Source organism: Thalassophryne amazonica, chromosome 14, assembly GCF_902500255.1.
Source record: "Thalassophryne amazonica chromosome 14, fThaAma1.1, whole genome shotgun sequence".
NCBI classification, from domain to species: Eukaryota; Metazoa; Chordata; class Actinopteri; order Batrachoidiformes; family Batrachoididae; genus Thalassophryne; species Thalassophryne amazonica.
The window spans coordinates 97,556,283-97,561,282 of record NC_047116.1 but is presented as its reverse complement, the minus strand read 5'-3'; the positions used below and the strand labels follow the sequence as shown (position 1 = coordinate 97,561,282).

Sequence of the window (5,000 nt, the reverse complement as noted above, 5' to 3'; positions counted from 1 at the left end):
GGAAGCGTAAAACCAACAGGCCATGGTTGTGTTGGAGGGTTTGTGTTTGTCGTTTGTCCCATCTGGTTGATATTCATTCGATGTACTTTTAACTCCGGCTGTACCAGTTAGAGCAAAACATCTGACTGTCAAACTCTTCAAAATCAGGCAAATAACACTATGTAACACAAGTTTTGTTCCTGGCTTCTAAGTGTTATATTTAAACTGCTTATGTCTAAAGTCTATGGAAAAATGACTACATTCAGCACAAACTTTGATTTTATTTTTTTTTAACGTTCTAGAAAGTTCTAAAAGTTTCTTGAAATTTCTAGATAATTCTGGAAACTTCTAGAAAATTCTGGACAGTTCTAGCAGTTAAAGAATATTCTAGAAGACTACTCAATAGTAGTGAAGGCGAATCGAGAATATTCTTGAAAACAGACAAATTTCAAAATATCAATGTCCTGATCACAGAAGCAAAGTTTCTGTGGAATAACAGCTATTTTCTATTTATTTAAGGCAGAACAGGTTAGGAAAACCCACTGTGTACCCAGGAACAAAACTAAAATAAACATTTGTTACATAGTGTAATAAAAGTCGAGGGTCACCAGCAGTCAGGGGGTTGATGGTCTCACACGAAGTCTTGACATCCAGCCACATGAAGCTCTTCAACCTGATGTTCTGGCTCATTTTTTCCTGACAGTGAACCGTGTTTCACGGGCGATTAAGCAGTTCCACACCTACTCTGGGTCCAATCCACCTTTGACCTGATGTGTGTCAGATTAACGCTAGTAAAATGCCAACCACCTGTCTGTGAGGACGTGTCTTATTTACAGACCAGTGACACTCCATCACTATTTAACCAGCAGAGACAGAAACACTCTCAGCTCTACAAAGAGCCGGAAAAATGTGCTTGAGCACTTTGAACCTCTTTATGTCCCTGAAGCAAAGTCAAGTCATTTCGTGATCTGGACACTGATATAACCTTACCCTCATCACTCGCATTAAAAATAAATTAAATAAATTAAATTAAGAAATTTGAATCTCCAAATGTTTTGAAAATTCAAAACACTGACGATTTAAAGTGTGAGTTTATAACAGTTTAAATGTGGAACAAAATCAGAGTCTGGACAATAAATATTTAGTGCAGTGAAACAAAAACTGCTTCACTGTCCGGTTCTCAGACTTGGACGTTGGCGGGATGTCTTTGGTACCGGGTCTCTTCACGGCATCCTTAGGAATGTTCTGGGATCCACAATTCCTTTATGTCACTTTAAAGATACACAGAAAAATGAAATTTTGTTTCACCCATGCACCTGTCAGGACGTAATTCAGGGCAAAAAAACCTTTAAAATTATAAGTTAATAAACAAAAACATTATTAATCCAAGACTGTGCTCAATTGGAATAAATAAGAGTAAAATAAATAGTTTGAAAAAAATATTTGTTTTAAAGACATTCTGTGGGAAAGAAGGTGTTTAACAGCCGAGGAGTCTTTGATCTGATCCTTTTCCCGGACTGCAGCCCTGAGATAGATAAGTGGAGTCCTTTGTGATGCTGATGGATCTGTGCACCAGGTCCCTGCAGATGCATCAATCGGTTTGTTATTGTTGTTTTCAGCAGTTGTGTTCAGTTTGTATCTGTCCTCTGCTACACTGTTACCAAACCAGGAAGAGATGCAGTCGGTGAGAACACGCTCATTGGTGCCCATGCAAAAGCCTACAGAGCCTTCAGCCTACAGAGGGAGTGAAGGTGCTGTTGGGCCTTCTTGATGACAGTTGTCGGACTATGTGTCAAACAAACACATACGTAGGGGGACTAAGAAGAGAAGGATCACTTGCGTTGCAAGGGAGCGTCAACTTCAACATTTTGTCCATGTGGCCTATTTCTCTGTGTACAGTTCAGCACACAGATACCTGTGTGCTGAGGGAAGCAAGACAAACTGCAACAGCCAGTACAATACAGACCAATACACAGCAGAAAGGACACAACACAGAGAGACTAATAGAATGCTCTGTAGGAAAAACACAACAACCAGAGAAACCAGTAGAATGCTCCGTAAGAAAAACACAACAACCAGAGAAACCAGTAGAATGCTTCGTAAGAAAAACATAACCAGAGAAACCAGTAGAATGCTCTGTAGGAAAAACACAACAACCAGAGAAACCAATAGAATGTTCCGTAGAAAAAACACAACAACCAGAGAAACCAGTAGAATGCTCCGTAAGAAAAACACAACAACCAGAGAAACTAGTACAATGCTTCGTAAGAAAAACACAACCAGAGAAACTAGTATAATGCTCTGTAGGAAAAACAGAACAACCAGAGAAACCAGTAGAATGTTCCGTTAGAAAAACACATCAACCAGAGAAACCAGTAGAATGCTCCATAAGAAAAACACAACAACCAGAAAAACCAGTAGAATGCTCTGTAGGAAAAACACAACAACCAGAGAAACCAGTAGAATGTTCCGTAAGAAAAACACATCAACCAGAGAAACCAATAGAATGTTCAGTAGAAAAAACACAACAACCACAGAAACCAGTAGAATGCTCCATAAGAAAAACACAACAACCAGAGAAACCAACAGAATGCTCCATGGGAAAAACACAAGAACCAGAGAAACCAGTAGAATGCTCTGTAGGAAAAATATAACAACCAGAGAAACCAGTAGAATGTGCCGTAAGAAAAACACAACAACCAGAGAAACTAGTACAATGCTTCGTAAGAAAAACACAACAACCAGAGAAACCAACAGAATGCTCCATGGGAAAAACACAAGAACCAGAGTAACCAGTAGAATGCTCTGTAGGAAAAATATAACAACCAGAGAAACCAGTAGAATGTGCCGTAAGAAAAACACAACAACCAGAGAAACTAGTACAATGCTTCGTAAGAAAAACACAACCAGAGAAACCAGTAGAATGCTCTGTAGGAAAAACACAACAACCAGAGAAACCAGTAGAATGTTCCATAAGAAAAACACATCAACCAGAGAAACCAGTAGAATGCTCCATAAGAAAAACACAACAACCAGAAAAACAAGTAGAATGCTCTGTAGGAAAAACACAACAACCAGAGAAACCAGTAGAATGTTCCGTAAGAAAAACACATCAACCAGAGAAACCAATAGAATGTTCAGTAGAAAAAACACAACAACCACAGAAACCAGTAGAATGCTCCATAAGAAAAACACAACAACCAGAGAAACCAACAGAATGCTCCATGGGAAAAACACAAGAACCAGAGAAACCAGTAGAATGCTCTGTAGGAAAAATATAACAACCAGACAAACTAGTAGAATGCTCTGTAGGAAAAACACAACAACCACAGAAACCAGTAGAATGCTCTGTAGGAAAAATATAACAACCAGAGAAACCAACAGAATGCTCCATGGGAAAAACACAAGAACCAGAGAAACCAGTAGAATGCTCTGTAGGGAAAACACAACAACCAGAGAAACCAGTAAAATGTTCCGTAGAAAAAAACATAGCAACGAGAAAAACCAGTAGAATGCTCTGTAGGAAAAACACAACAACCAGAGAAACCAGTAGAATGTTCCGTAAGAAAAACACAACAACCAGAGAAACCAGTAGAATGTTCTGTAGGAAAAAAATAACAACCAGAGAAACCAACAGAATCCTCCGTAGGAAAAACACAACAACCAGAGAAACACTGCAAAGTGAAAGTAACATAGAATGGAAGGAGAAAGAAGTGGACAGTAATCAAATGAAGAAATGCCATGCAACAGAATGTGTACACATGTGCCTGCGACCCCTGACAATTCCACCGTCATCCATGGTTTATGGTACTGATGTTAGAGCTGTGAAATTACAGTGTCATTAGCACATTAGCTTCTGCACAGGCTTTCTCCAAGGACCTTCAAAAAGCTCCTGTACTCCTGTAATCTGTACTTTACTGAACAGTGCAAAGTCTCTTTCTTTTAAAGCTAGAAAGTGGGTGAGAATTTCAACAAGCAAACATTCTCATCTAGTCTAATCCAGCCCACAAAATTAGAAGGTGCCATCAGACTGTGGACATCTCCAAAGGGCAGTATTCGCTGCATGACCTTTTCCACCTAACAGAGAGGTAGTCAGCTTTTTAATCTGCATTTGAGATTTATGACATTATAGAGAATGTGAAAATGAGAGAAAAACACTGAGGCAGATTCAGATCACTAACAGAATGTGGCCACATTCTCAGGGACCAGCTGTTTTCAAACAGATAGACAGACATGTGACTTCCACCTTCTTCTATTCGTTGCTGGAGATAAGCAGTTTCCATAAATGTAACCTATGTATAAGGGTTTGAGATCTTGTGACATAAGGATAAAGTGCACAGACAATCAGAGACTCAACCCTGAATAAGTTCAACTGAAGAAGAAGAAGGATGACAGCACTTTTTCTTCTGGTAGATGTTCAAGACCAGGGCCCATTTTTACAGCTTAGTGCCTTGTCCAAAGACACAGACAGGATGGGATTCAAACCCTTGTCCACTGAGCTACCAGCTTCACTGAGCTCGTGACAGTGCGGCGGAGTGCTCTGTCTTTGTCGTCCATTCTGGAATGATTTTGGAGCTTTGGAGGCCATCCCCGTAGAGACGGTGCCTGCTCCCAGACCACCAATAACCAGCAAAAATCTATTTAAGCATAAAAATTCAAAAAGAAAAAATAATATAGCACCTTCAACTGCACCACAGACTAAAACTGTTAAATGTGGTCTATTAAACATTAGGTCTCTCTCTTCTAAGTCCCTGTTGGTAAATGATATAATAATTGATCAACATATTGATTTATTCTGCCTTACAGAAACCTGGTTACAGCAGGATGAATATGTTAGTTTAAATGAGTCAACACCCCCGAGTCACACTAACTGTCTAACTAACTGGGGGAGGATTAGCAGCAATCTTCCACTCCAGCTTATTAATTAATCAAAAACCCAGACAGAGCTTTAATTCATTTGAAAGCTTGACTCTTAGTCTTGTCCATCCAAATTGGAAGTCCCAAAAACCAGTTTATTTGTT

At 39.3% G+C, this 5,000-nt stretch overlaps 1 protein-coding gene across 1 annotated transcript in view; it reads right to left on the bottom strand.

Annotated features, from left to right (window-relative positions):
- dnajb11 (DnaJ heat shock protein family (Hsp40) member B11) overlaps positions 1–5,000 on the bottom strand; it is a 441,748-nt gene that overhangs the window by 434,603 nt on the left and 2,145 nt on the right. The window lies entirely within an intron of this gene.